This window comes from Strix uralensis, chromosome 10 (genome assembly GCF_047716275.1).
Source record: "Strix uralensis isolate ZFMK-TIS-50842 chromosome 10, bStrUra1, whole genome shotgun sequence".
Classification (NCBI taxonomy): Eukaryota; Metazoa; Chordata; class Aves; order Strigiformes; family Strigidae; genus Strix; species Strix uralensis.
Window position 1 is genome coordinate 9378004 of NC_133981.1, and position 15605 is coordinate 9393608.

General features: G+C 43.1%; 1 protein-coding gene across 11 annotated transcripts in view; it reads right to left on the reverse strand.

Annotated features, from left to right (window-relative positions):
- Positions 1-15605, reverse strand: part of FOXP1 (forkhead box P1) — a 389603-nt gene that overhangs the window by 326632 nt on the left and 47366 nt on the right. The gene's annotated exons all lie outside the window — the stretch shown is intronic.

A 15605-nucleotide genomic window follows, 5' to 3' on the forward strand; every position in this document is an offset into this window, starting at 1 on the left:
ATGTCAAAGTGAACAAAGTAATTGAGCTAATTATGTAAACATTCATTATTAATAATATTAAAATATCCTGTTTTGCATTTTCTTTTTGTGGCAGAATGAGCAGCATCTAAGAACTGAGGAAAAGAGGAAACTGCCTGAAATGAAGACACAGTATCAAAGAATATTTCTTTTGCTTTAGCACATGAATGATCCCAACTGTACTCGCTACAAAGCATTAAGTGGGAATGCAGGGGAAAATATTCTTCTCCTTAAATACATTTCAAATAAGTGATTTATGGTTTTCAAACTGTGAAGGAGAGAAGTGGAAAAGAGGAAGGTATTGGGGTAGGAAATTGGCTTACCTCGTGATACTCCATGATGTGTGACCAGTTCCCACAAACGGGTGAATCCTCCTTCCTCCGTTAATGAGGCTGCAGGTTTGTTGGTTCCCCCCCGTCCAGTCGGAGCTCCCCGCCACACAGCAAGGTGTGGGGAGCCCACCCCACTGCCCACCGTACCCTCAGGATTTACATCGCTCTGCCAAATTTCAAAGGGTAATGACACCCAAAGTCCTCTTGAAAATACCTCGAGGGGGTACTGAGCTTGGGGCAGCGATTCCAAAATGCCAGCGACAGGCTGGGTGAGTGACAGATCCCCTGTGGTCCCCGATGCTGGGCCACATCGCCGTGGATGGTGGCATCATCCAAATCCCATATTAGAACAAGACAAAGCAATGTTTAAAACAGAGGTGGGGAAAACGCAACTTTTACATTGCCATTAAAACACTGACTTCTCTCCCCTAGGGCTGTCTGAGCCCTCCCAACAAGTTCTCCGTGCCAGATTTACAGAAATTTCCACTCACACAGAATTCTACCTTCAAACAGATCTTTGCTGTTACCCAAGCCTGTTGCAGTCACACAGATTAACATTAATTGGTGGTTGTGAAGAAGCCATGTCTGTCAGACTGTTTCCCAGAATGACAGAAAGAAGGAAGGAAGGCAGAAAACGAGGGAAAACAGTCTGTGGCCTTTGAAAACCAGGGGACTGCGCTGCCGAACAAATCACTTCCAGGCAGTTGGGGATGGAGCCAGGAAAGTATCTTTAAAAGAAAAAAGAAGAACTGGTGAGGAAGCAACAAGCAAGCGATGCAAGGGGAAAAACTGTACCGTTGGGAAGTTAATCCAAGAGCAGTCCTATAAATTGGAAAAAGGATAAAAATTAGGAGTTATTGGACAAGGATTAGCATACAAGAGGTAGTTTCCTACCAGGAAATGAGGACTGAATGGTTCATGCATGGTACAGCCACGGAGGAGGCAGCAGGAAGAAATTACAAGGCATGATGATGCAGGTTAGCCTGAAAACTAAGAAAGCAAATTAAAGATGAGCTTCTGGGTCTGACCAACCACCAGGGCAGCCCAGGTCACCTCAGGGGATCTGCAGAAGAGAACAAACCTCTCCAGCCTGGCCATGGAGGTTTGCCTTTCTGTTTGCCTTTCCACTTTAAAGTTCCAAACCTGGCTGTTGGGATTTATACATACAGCAACAACACTCTCTGAGGATGCATTCACTCCCATCCACAGGGTTTGGGTTGCACTGCCTCACACAGCTCTACACCCCACAAGCACAAACCCTGGCGAGAAACAAGCCACGGACTACACAAACTGCACAGTGCAGTTCAAGAAAGGGATCTGCCATACAGGAATCTTCGTTGCCAGCTGTATCTTCCTCTTACCTCTCTCACGTCTTTCTGCTCACCGCCTCCCATGTCTACAACCACCATTTCTGCAGCACTTCTCCCTCCTCAGCCTCTTCACAAACTTCCAACCCCCTTTTCTCCCTGCACAAGAGGCAGCACCAATGGGAGCAGCATCAGCCATAGCTTATAACTCGCCTAATAAATGCCAGCTAGAAGTGATTTGTAGGCATCAAGTAGATTATTATTTTTTGAGAGAGTGGAAAAGAAAAAGAGGGGCACAAGCTTAAGGTGTTGTTGATGAATGAAGATGAAAAGAAGGTTTTAGGGTGAGAAGTGTTTGTCTAGTGTGACCTAAACCATTCAAACCTCATTTGATAGATGATGGACATTTATTCCCTGCTATGTGTCACTTCAAAGTCTGAGGTTTATATTAAACAAGAAGTCTTCTCCTAAGTTGTTCTTCACTTTTTCCTGGAGTTTATCACACAGCACAATACCTGGAAATGTAACCATGTTTAGTTTTATAATAAAGTCATATGGTCACTAGTAGTACATATTAGAAGATGCATTTTATTGTTTTTCATTATGTAATTGTGTGCTTCATTGCTTTTCATCTGTTTTTCCTTGTTGTGGGAGGTGGCACAGCCCAGGAATACCATTTTTCTGGGGATGATGTTCTAAGGGCAGAATGAAACCAACCCACCCATGTTCTGCTCTGATGCGGTGCCACCGCCCTTCCCTCCTCTTCGCTCCCCACAAGTGAGGACCAGACTCCCAATAAGGTGACAGTTCGCAGTCTGAGGCAGGGCAAATCCAGCTCTTCCACCCCACAAGGCTTGTCCCTACTCAGAGAAGCCATCAGCAGTAAATACTTAAAGTAAGCAAGGACACTAGGCACAGCAGCAGCTTTAATCAACAGAAAAGAGATTTCTGAAGTCTTGTATTCAAGCCATCTGTGATCCTTCCTCCCAGGCACATGCCCCACACCACCACAGCCACCACGCAGGCAAAGCCATCTCCTAGGAGGGCTCCACATGCCTGTACTTTGCGTATGGGTTCAAAGATCTCAGCCCAAACAAAAAGCTGCCAATTAAAACCAAAAGCAGAAATATACTCTCCCCCACCCACTTCTTCTGCTTCCCTTGTCATTCAGTGGGTTTCATCCTGGCAAGATCACACCCCAGGAGTTACCATTCAATCTTCCCCCTTCCCATGAGGAAGGAAAACAAAGAGAAAAAGATGCTGCTAAGAGGATATCTGCATGCTGCTGGAGCTACTGGAGACACTCCTGCAACAGAGGAGATGTTTGCCCTGGACTTCCTGGGATAGCAGGAAGGGCTGCAGAGTAACACACCAGCACAACAAAGGCTGAGAATCACTGAGTAAAATTTGAGGAGAAAAACGTTTGCCCTTTTTATGCCTGGAGAAGGATGTCTTTGCTTTGGATCTTGGTTTGCAACCTTATGAGAAGTTGATGTTTGGAAAGAAATAGTCTGTATCGTGAAACAAGTTTTCTCCAAACAGCTAATGTCACAATTAGTTTTGAATATGGGGTTCCTTCTACTAAGAGACATGATTGTTCATTTACAGTTGTTTACATTCCTATGCATTAAAAACAAACACATTATGCTTATAAATTACGCAACTAAACTATACTTGATGGGATATGTTCCTGTTTAGTATTCACATAAAGCACTGCAGCATTTAACCGCAGGGTAGATTTACTCATTTACTACATCTATTCCTTTAAACGTGCCCCAAAATTTGTTTCTCAGCACTTGCTCACTAAGATTGTTTTCAATATTGGCTTTTGGGGAGTTCATTTTACTTAGATTCTCTATTAGAAGAGAACACCACAGATTCACTGAAACCATATTTCTCCACCAGAATGCTGATTCACACGGCAGCAAAAAACATTTCATGCTAGTCCTGGCCCCAACCAAATTTTCTCTGTGTCCTACCCAGAAAAAAAGGCAAATGCCTTTGATTTGAGATGCTCTGCTCTCCTGCACCCTGAACACACAGACCTCATACTAGTGCCCCTCCTCCCCCGTTCATCAGCAAATTTCCACTACATCCCAGCTAAGCCCTTGAAGACCCCACAAATGTGCACCTAGGCGCGAAGTAGGAAGCTCAAAATTATGCTCCATCAAGTTGCTCCATCTCACTACACTTTTAGAGCTTAAAAAAAAAAAAAAATCAAATTCTATTGAATTTCTCTCTACACAGCTGCATCTCTAATGAACCCCCATAAAAGTTAAAACTTACATTCAGTAATCATATGCAATTGAAACATCATAAAATGAGAAGTCAAGGAACTGTATGTGGGCTGCAATGACTTGTCTTATTGTATTCATTCCCTTAATAAATATATCTTAAAAATAACCTCACAGTCACACATTTGCAATATAATATAAAAATAACACTGGATTCAAATTATTAAACAGGTAATTTAATAGAACGAGAATTGAAATGTAGGACAGTGAGCAACTTTATGCTATAGGAATAGGATGATTTTAGCCAACACAACTATTTTTCTTTTTTGCATTATCTTTGCATTTATAATACTACAACATCCACATAACCTTGACACTGTAGTCACCTTAGTAACAAACAAGTGTAACATTCACTTAATAATTGAAATCCCAATAGGGTATTTGATTCAAGAAAAACAAAAATCAGAGGCCCCTACTCTGTTGCTTATTTCTTAGTCACATATACATAGGCTAAAAGGATTTAAAAATAGGTATATTTGTACACTATTAAATCTCAAAGGAGAACCATTTAATTTTAATTTAATGCAAAATGGAAACAAATATAACACCTTTAAAAGACACGATGCTAAGAAGAGAAGCAAATTATTTAAGTTCTGGATCAGCGCAGCCTGGCAAATTCACACGGAGTAAAGGCCAAGATTTAAACCAGCCTTACAGCCGAGAGCAGCAGCTGGGCCAGGGGACCATCATACCAGCCACACTGGCCAGGCAGCAGCCACACTCCACTGTGCCACCACAGCCCAATGCTGATGGAGAGGGACAAGTATCCCCAGCCCATCACTGCACCAGCTTCTGCTTTGCATAGCTGGTTTCATTTAAATTGGGGTATAAATGAAAGAAAAAGGGCAGAGCTCCTATCAGTGCCCAGAAGAGGAAAGGTCTGTGCCCCTCGAGACCAAAGCTTTTTCCTTAATGATGGCCAAGACCAGACATTTTAGAGAAAGGGGCAAGAAACTTTTGACTTGAGGGTTATCACCTCTGGGAAAAGGGGTTTCTGCTGAACCCTTTGTTAGCTTTGTCCTAAAGCAAGAGAATTGATAGTCTTCCTAACTTGTAAAATTAAACAAAATAAAACTGCTCCTACTCAAGGTACCTGCACATGTTTGTGATTACCTACAAAGTTAATTCCTCTTACTGTTTCACACCTAGTCCTTTGTAGCTAGGATTTACAGTTTTATTGTATTATTATCTAGGTCTGTTTCAAAAAAAAAAAAAAACCCAACACTTAACTGCAACCTAATCATCTGAAGCCATCTTTTACTTTGCTCACGTTAACTTGCTCTTCTCACAACTCCAAAGCCACAAACTTTCTGCCCCTGCAGAGGAGCCTCCGGTGCACCAGCACAGCCCCAGCCACGCATCCCGCTTGTCAACCGGGGCTGCCATCTGCCAGGGCTCCGTCCTGGCCATCACGCTTTTATTAAGTCCCTGATGAGTGTGATTCAATTAACGTCGCCAGAAAAGCCACTACACCACAAATGAAAGGTGACAAGGAGTTGAGACAGGAGCGGGGGGGACGGCAGAGGGCAGACCAGCCAGAAGACACGGCAGACCTGTTACTGCACCTGGCAAAATGGGTTTGATCTGCCTATGCCTGGGGGGGTGATGGGGAGGGATGCTGGGGGGACAAAGAGTCTGGAGAAGCGAGGCTTTTAGAAAGTTCTTCCCACCCCGCCACTGGAAAGGCAAATCGGAGGCAAATGCATCCTTTTTATTGGGTTATTCTGTCGTCAAGTGTTTTGTCTATACGTAGGACGGCAGTGCCGATCACCAGCAAACGCGTGACGGAGTGATGAGCTGTACCTTGCTGGAGGCAGGCAGGATGCCCACCGACCCTGTTGGGAGGTCCCTGCCCGAAACAGCTGCAGGAGTGGGCTCCTTCTGCCGGTGGCAACAAGGACTCGGCTAAATGTGGCAAGCTACAAGTTTCTGCAACAACATGCAAGTCTCCAACATGTGGCCCGTAACGTAGCTGTTGCCATGGTAAATATTCATGTTTAGTGAAAAGTGTTAAATCTTGTATCATAAGTTAAATCAGCTGCCAAGACACATTTTCACAAGTAGGGGAATTTTTGTCTTTTCAGAATGGAATGTTTTTCAGTTGACATTGATTTTTCCCTAAAATAAGTCCCCCAGAAAGGAAGCCAATCACACGTGAGGCAGTCCAAGAGCTGAATTACTCTACTCCTTCTCTGAATCATCAACAAGTGTTGTGTGCTAGTGTGTGTGTGTGTACAAATGCACTGTAGCTTCATAAATCCCATCCTCTTATACAAATGAGCAGTTATTCAATTTATTTGGAATATTAAACTAATGATCCCAGCAGAAATAGCACCGATATTTCATATTTTGGGTGATGAGACTTCAACAAGTAACTTCTCTAAAGAGGAAGTATCTCAAAAGAAATAATTAAACTTAACTTGCCCTAACTTTTTCACAAATACAAGACTCAACCCTGAGCCTGAAGATACAATTGTTTATGTAGGTCAAGAACAGAAATAGTAAGAGTGTATTTACTTGCTCTTATGATTTTGGTTCAGTATTTCAAAAGAGAACAAATAGTTATAATGCAATTTCAGAAAGAGAGACAAGTTGGAATTAATGCAAAATTGGCTAAAAAACACTTGTTACTTTTATTCATTTAAAAACTGTTGCAAGGAAATCTGACTGTTACCAGTGCAAGATCTGCAAAACTACATGTATGTGTCCCTTCAACTCCTGAACTGCTCAAAATCGGCTCATTCTAGCATCTTATGGTTAATCTTCCATATTTAAAGCAAAATGCATTTCCAACAGAATGTTCTTTACAATAAGCGGGAAAAAATCGTAATTCAGCAATTACCCCAATTTCATTCAGAGCAGGGTAAATAACTCCTCTGATAACAGAGCAACAAAGCAGAGCTAGTCCTAAAGTCTGAACAGAAAAGACAAAGCAGTCATCTGCTTTGACCCTTTGCAACCAAAATAAAAACACAAATAGCAATGACCTTCTTGCTTTCTCCTGCCCCAGCCCCTTGCCAGGGAGACCTTCTCCCTCTGACATACACAGGAAGGACTCTGGCCGGGACCAGCCCTATAGCTCCCACAGATGCACCACTGTCCTGCTGACTGGTGGAGAGCTCTTTGTCAGCATTGGGTTTTCCTCTTCTACATCTCTCTTCAACAACCACAAACTGGATTTCACCTTGGTTGTGTCTTCTGCGGAAAGGACTTTGCCCAACAGATTCCTTTCTTCTTTACCTACCTCTGAGTAGCAACAGCCAGCAGCCAGTCACATCCTTGTTTCTAAGTTAAGAAACACTTCTGATTCCTCCTCCTCTCTCTAATTACTGCTCCACAATCGATTTGCCGTACCCCATGCCAGATTCGCACCTTAGCTCCTCACCTCTAGTCATTAAAACTCAAACTCTCCTCCCATCTTCTCCACAAAAGACATTTTCTAGCAAGCAAGCTACTGCTTACGCTCTCTTACCTCTTTCTCTACTGAAACCAGCTCTACCGAAAGGCTGAAGCATATTTAGCACTCCCAGCTCTCTGCTTGTCTCTTTCTTTTATTTTATATGGTTCAATGTTCTCATTCTGCCTTCTCTCCTTCTTTCTCTACCCCAGTGCTACAAAAAGACATCTTCTGTGAAACCTTAAAAAAAAAAACATTGCTGAATTAACATGACTTGCACTGCATGGTATTTTCAGACCAGCCATTTGCTAATGTCGCAAACACAATTAGGAAGTCAGGGAAAGAGCTTACAGGAGCAGATGAAAGCTGCAGAGATAAAATGGAAAGCTTTTACCTGCCAAGCTCTCACGTTAGGGTTCTAGGTTGTCCTCGGATCTAATAAAGCTATAAAAGAGCCATATTAAGGAGATGCATAGTCACATTGCTGTAAATATCAAGTGTAGCTTTTTCCATCCTCCTATAGACATGGATTTTTGCTATTGCAATTTGCAGGCTGGTAGCCATAGGTGGTTTAAATTCTTGATGTCAAAAAAAGCTCAGAACATTACTGACAATTAAAAACAGCTTTTACACATGCACAATAACGCTTCTCATGCTTTAAAAAAAATAATATGCATATCCATATTACCATCATAATAAGTGCCACAGAGTGACATGATATGATTGAGTATAATGGCTCCTTTGGAGCCATTATGGTCGATCAGTAAATAATACACTTTTGAAATTGTCTAACTACATATTTACACTTGTCAACTCTCATACACTTCAGTGACAGAATTTAAAAGAAACACTGTAAAAAACTGTAAGAACATTAAACCACGAAAACATTACACTGAAGTAGTATTAAGGTTTGACTTAAACCCACAAAAACATGGAAATTCCAGGTTAAGGCCAAATCTCCGTAAACGACACTGTCTTTAGCTCGCCGAGCCATGCCCAAGTGCTTGCGGTGGTCGGGGCAAAGCGAGGAATGAGGCAGGGGACGGTGGGGTCACGGGGGCAGGAAGGCAGAGGACCGTGGGGTCATAGTGGTCCAGGGCATCAGGTGAGCACCGAGCCATCATGGAGGGCCCTGGCCACCAAATTTGCAGGAGAGAACCAGCCCACCCGCAGCGACTTGGCTGTTCAGCAAGACACCATTTTATGGTATTTTAAAAAAACAAAGCCTGGACCTTTCCTCTGTTTATTCAGATGAAATTCCCAATTAAGTTAAGAAGAATTAGTCTTCACTTATTTTGGAAGAGGCCCCACTGAGACACTGGGAGTTTTGCCTAGCTGAAACACATGGGGAAGAACTTCAGGCTTTGACCCTAAAAAGGCATTGTCAAAAAAATATGTTAAACAAACATGACAGCGGAACATTAATATCCCAAAGATTCACTCCATGTGGGAAAAAAAAGACTGGGAAACAGGATGTTTTTTCAAGAGTAAAATAATAGGCTTGGTGTTGGCTTTTTTAATTGATAATTTTGTGTCTCTTGTTCAGCTGTAGTCACTTTTGCTCTGAGCAGCAGTGGCAGCAACTTTATTGGTTCCAGTAGAGCTCTGCTGAAAACAATAAGCATCAAGCCCCCAAACATCATCTGTCTTTCTGCGAGGGTCACATCCTGCTGCCCCGGAGTCAAGGAGATATTGAATGCTTGTAAGACGTCAAGAGCAGCCCCACGCCCGCGGCATCTCCTTCGCAACAAAAGGACCCCAAGCACTTCAGACACTCCGCAGTACAGTCCTGAACCACGCTGTAAAAAGCAATGATGGATATTTTCCTAGAGTAAAGGTCTTCCTTTCATAGATACATAGATAGACAGATCGATCCTTGCTTAGACTTATCTATTACCTAGCTTGTGAGAACAAAATCCATAAAGGCTTGGCATGGCAGAGTCTTGAAGTTGTTTGAAGACACAACCACCACACCCCTGTCAAGAGGGAATTACAGCTCGGTTTTATAGTCAACTCTCCCCTCGACTGGCTGATGACAGAGCAGCCTCCCTCTATGCTCAGCATCTGGGATTTTACAGCCGCTGTATATAAATGGGATTTTCATGACAAACAACTCTGTATTCGGTTTCCTTGTATATCTGAAAGTGAGAATGATCTCTTAAGGCTCTGCCGGGAAGGAGTATTAATGAAGACAAAGAATATTTCAGGCTATTTCCCCCAGGAGCATTATCACAATGACAATATAATGACTTTGTCCTACACAAGTACATTAAGTCCATGTCCTCCTCCTGAAGCAGCTCTTCAGGACCCCCCTGAACGCACGCTCCACACGACAGCCCTCGCAGCCCCCTCCGCGCAGCCAGCATCCCACCATCCCACACTGCCCGAAGAGGACAGGATCTGCCATCAGCTCAGAGAGCTTTCTCCAGTCTCTCATTTCATAAGCCCTCCCTGGAGATGTTTGCTTTTGTCTAAATATTATAAACCACGGTACGATGAAGACTTAATAAACCCTGTTGCCTTTTCACTTTGCGCAGCGTCTGTCTCCTCTCACCCTACCTCACAGCTCATGCAAATGTCAGAGTGAGAACAGTTTTTACATCTCCTCGGGTCGCCCCAGAGTGATATAAGCAAAGGTAAACAAACTACTGAAGTCTGGGTATTTTTACTTCAGATGGGATGTAAATCAGTGGATGAAAGCTGGGAATAAACTGGCAATACGAGGGCAGCTTATTAAAGTTTCCTCCCCCAGCTCAAGTGTTCCCTCAGTGTAATATAGCTGACATAGCCCTACACTAAGGAAAAATACAACCAACCCAAAGAGATATAAATATTTCCCCCAAAGTCAAAGACACTCTTTCCCTCAAGATGTTTGGCCAAGTCTTACAGAAAGAGAAAAGCACTTCCCTACCAAAGGCAGAAATCTTTACCTGTAAGAACCCAGGAGGAGGAGACCAGACACCACCCCAAGTGCTCAGGATGGGCACAAGCTCCACACGGGACACCCCAACACAGCAGAACTTGGGATACAGAAGGTGCTCAGTTCCTGCCGTACCACATACACCACTTCCCAAACAATCAGAGCAAGAGCTTCATCCCAGGGCTCAAATCACAAAATGACTGGTCTTGAGTAGAGCTGAAAGCCCCTGGGAAGAGAGGTTTTAAGAGCAGCAGCTCCAGCTGCCAATTGTTTGACCAGTGGGTGCCCTGAACCCACAACCTCCTCACGCCATTATCTCCTGACAGAAATACATTATGTGCTCCCACTTGTCCCTCCCTGCCTCCTTGCTTAAAGCTTTATGGCTGCTGGTGAGGAAATGAGCCTGCCTTGCTCTACCTTTCTCTCCACCACCTTGCTGTCTGAGAGGACTGGTGAGAAAATGTTTCAGCTGCTCTTACACTTCTACAGCATCCATTTCCTGAGGCCCTTATGGAAAAAAAGGCTGTCTCCCATCTCCTGCTGATGATAGTTTTATCAGATAATAGCACGAAGCAGGAATGATCCTGTGAAGCTGTTACCAATACTCAAAAGATATCTGTATAGCAGCAGTGACACGGAGATCACGCTTGTTGCATTCACCCACCAATGGGCAAAGCCTGAACAGCAACCAAGGGACCAGCAAAGCCTGCCTACTGAAGAGCATACCCTTACTTTAACCTGTCATGAGTAGCTGTTTGGCTTTTCTGATTTTCTGCGTGCACACTGCACTTTTTTTTATATTTTATTTTAAGTTAAAACCTGCTAAAATTCAATGGCTCCAGACACAGCAGTGCCAAGGAAAAGGAGCCTCTGGTCCCTGAGAGGGACTTTTCTCAGTGCTGGCTTGACACATAAAATCTGTTTCTTCATTTATGTCTTCCCTCTTACCTATTTTAGACATGATAGTGTGAAAACATAATAAAAGCTTATGGAAAAAAATTCAAGGAAGCTGAGAAAGTATTATTCAGATCATACTTAGAGGCCTTGGCTCACAAATGCTCTCACGCCAGGAGGACAGTCGCTTGCACACCCCAGCTCTGCCCCTGTGCCACACCAGCGAGTGTGGGCTCTCACGCCTTCCCAAAGGACCAGCTTCTCCATCTCCAGCAGCGTTCAGAACTGCCTTGTTCAATAAAAACACAGTTACTGCAATACAAAACTCCAGCTACAAAACTCGCTTTGCGCCGTTAACGCTCTGCATTTGATGAGGTGCCAGTGTTTTACAAGAGTTTGTCGTCCATACGCTTGCGATCCGTGCAAACTCAGAAGTTCATCACACTATGTGACATCTCTGCTGTGCCACTGCTAGCTCAAAATACATCTTAAAGCATCTGAAGTATTGACTAAGGGATTTTAATCATTCATTCAAAAACATTACCAAGCCAGGGTGAAACCTTGCAGATAAAAGCTCTGCTCAGGACTTACAGTTCACCACCTTCACATGGCAAAATCTTTTCCCGTTAAGTGATTTATCGGAATAATGGGTATTATTTGTATGATAAAGCAGATTACTTGAAAATCTGTCCCAAGCAATCATTATAGTCATAGCAAAGTCAGGACTTGTTCTACTACTGCAACAAAATTTCTGTATTTGTTTTCATAAATATAAAGCAATGAAAAATACAGCTAATTTGGCCAGGATAAAAGTCTACAATAAAGCCCTCATTTTAGGTGTGAGAAGATTTTTGTACTTAGAAGGCGTGAAATTCCCCTTTCTCCTGGTGATGAGAAATGCGCCTTGATGCCCCATCTCCTCCAGGACATAGGCAAAGTGGAAATAATTTTCAAAACTAATATGTACACGGAGTAACATGGTTAACATCATCCAATGAATTTAGATCCACCTACACGGTATAAATATATCTAGATACACTGTCACCTTCAGCAGAATTCATTAAAATAATGTTGTATCTTCCTTGTTAAATGTAATTTTTTTAATTGAAATTTAATCTTACTGCATTATTTGGTAGATTTTTAATTGACATTTGTAGTAATTAATTGGTAAGCATTACAGCTTTGTCTCAAGAATTTAAAACTAAATTTGACATCGAGATTGGCCAGCCACTGCTGTGAGGTGCCTGCTGGGAGCATTTCATCATCCTCCCAGCCCCTCCTGCTGATCAGAGGTGGGAGATGATGGTCTCTTTCTTACAGTCATGAATTACATTACTAATGTATTCCATTACCACCACGCAAATGTCATGTTAATTCCTGATCATCATCAAGTCAGACAATGGTTTCCACGCTGGCACCCAGCCAATTAGCGGTGTGGAAAAATATTCCGCCAATTATATAACTTGAATTAGGTTAAGGACTCAAGAGAAAGCAAAATAAATGCTTTGAAAATACTTCTGAGATAAAATGTAAGTTGACACTGTCTTCATGTGCTATAGCCGATGTTATACAATCTGATAGGCAGCTGCCAACATTCATAACTGTTTATTAAATCTAGCCTCTCTTTATGGTGGCAGCTAAGATCTGTATTTTTACCAATATTAGGTTCATTGTGTTATGAAAAAAGACCAAAATACTTAGGAGCATTCACACCAGCTTATAAAACATATTATGTAGTATATTAAATTGTTAAAATTACTTCTCTCCTCCCCCCCTGCCACAGAGAAAGTTCCACGGACAGAAAAGTTTCAGAAAAACAAAGTCTTTCTGTAGCCACTGATGCTTTAAGGAGCAAGGGAGATCCTGCAAAGACAGACGTGCCATCTCGGGGCTGCTGCCACCTCTCCCACTGCGCAGCCCTGCCAGAGGACGCTGGACTCAGCTCCTGGAGCTCTGCCCCACTCCCCCCATCCCACCAACGCGTGTCTGGGGTAGCACAACCCACTGACCTGGGGGAACCCACTCCCGCTCCACAGCTGCGGACAAACCCCTTCGTCTTCTGCTCCCTGGCCATCACAAGAAGTATCATGGGCAGATAAAGCCTTCTGTGTAACCAGGAGCCCACCCAGCAGAGGAGAGCACTGCGGCAGGAGCGGGGCACCCCGCAAGAAAAGGTCACCACAAAGCTTGTTGTTAATGCCTCTGGCCGTGCGAGGATACAGCAGGTCTCCAGCTCCGCATCAGTCGGTGTGCGCAGCGCCGAGCCCCGCCAGCAGCACGCTGTGCTGGCAACTCGCTGCACCACCAGGTTTTCAGTACCACCCCATTATTTTGATTTGTTCTGTTCTTAACTCAATTTATCGTACAAGCATGGTTATCTCCAATTTAAAAACGTACACAGCACTAGTTCCTCGACTTTAAAAATTTATAACTATGAGCAATTTGTTAAAACCTTTTACCGTATCTTTCTGTCTCATTTTCCTAGGTGCTGCAATGAGGCAATTCACTGTTCTGGCTGCTTACCCTAGATGACCTTTGCCTGCCATAAAATGGTATACAACTAAATGCTGTGCTTTAAATAAAACCCTTGCCTCTTCGAAAGGCCCTACGTATTCAGCCAACACAATCAGCAGAAACCACATTTGGTTACTCAATAAGCTGGAAACTTCTAAAACGCGTACAGCAGTGAATGAATTCCTGACATCACCAGGGACACTCGAGTGGGGAACAAGAGAGACCGCCGAGAAGTGGCTCTTGCTGCAGCCGGAGAAAGGATCACTCCTTTAAGCTGAACTCTCAAGGAAAACGAGAACAAAAACTGAATTAGCTCAACACGTACCCTCTGCAGTCAGCACATTGCTAGGCAACTTACCATCTCTTGATAGAATTATGGTGGAGGGCTGGTCGTACATCAGGGTTAAGATGAACACAAGCACCAGTTTTGGCCAACTGCTCCTTTCCAGCAGGACTGCTCAATGCTTGGTCATTTCATATTATTATTTTGCAATATTTTCTAGGCACCTAGAGAGTCTAATGCATTCACAAGGTATTTTAAAGCTATTACGTGACATGAAAATTTTAAGATAACTGGAAGTAAGTGAATTTTAGGAGGAATAGCACAAGTCTTTTTCTTCGTTCAAGCCAGCATTTAGAGAGAGTTAACAATCCTTCTTTTCGTTTTTATTTTTTAATACTGAAGCTATCCAGAGGGCACACTACTCAAACACTTTGTCTTTACTCCAGATGTCAGTCGGCCACAGCTCCATACCTCCGTAACTCAACCTGGTATTTCAAAAGGATGCTTCAAAGCACCCCAGTCCTTCCATTTGGCACCGTTGAGACCAGACACAAAGTCTCATTACAGGCAGTGCCACAGGGCTATCACAATACGTGGCGATGCTGCACTTAACCTAGGCCAGCCTTAGAAGGGCCTCAATCTTTAACAGTGACTTGCATAGTAAGATTTGGACCCCAGGCATTATTTACAGTTATTAAAGAAGCATTAAGCAAATGCACAGACTGCTTTAAATAGAGGCATGTACCTTGCATATAACCACAAGTTTTCCATGCATACTTCATAGGCACAAAGAAATAATTAATTAGCTAACCACCGTGATTAAAAATCAATTGATTCATATGTGACAGAGCGGTGAGAAATTTCTGCATCGCTGGAGAAGTCTGGAACTGGTCGCTGTTTGGGGATCTCAGTTGTATCAGGGAGGTTGGTAATTCATACATGAAGGAAATGGTAAGAATCTCTCTCCTGCATGCACACTTTGAGCTGCCATATGGGTTTATTCAACTGTTTACTACACCAGTCGGTAAAAACTGAACAGCTATTATAATCTTTGCTAAATGACATGGTAATTATGCTACCTCTGGAAAAAAAGAAAAAAATGGAAACTTTAAAAAAAAAAAAATCACAATTCACTGATGTGTGAATTTCTTGGGTTTTATAATCTTTGAATTGAAATGCACTTTCTAACACACAGAGGGGTATTAAATATATAATAGAAACCTGAATTTCGTTTAAAAAACAATTTGTGCTCCCATTTCCTACACAATTTAATTATGCAGATTTCCTAGTTTTGAAAGATACATAGACCTTCTAATTTTCCTGTAAAATCAGATGATTCCTGTTTTCCCAACCTCTTGGTCTTCTGATTAATGAAGAAATATTGCCCCTCCTCTCGCCCCACTTAATAAATACGAGAGGCAACCAGGAGCAGGTGGGTAAGAGGAGAGGACACGAGAAGGCTCTCCATGCCAGGCTGCTGGGGGATGGGGACAGCCAGGGAAGGCACAACTGCCACTTGTTTGGCACAAAAGGCGCCAACAGGTTTCTCAGCTGGGTAACGCCACGGGGAAATGGCAACTGCTAGTTAACAGAGAAGGGGTCACCCCACACCATCCTGGCCAAAACTGGCTGTTGAAGGCTTTGCA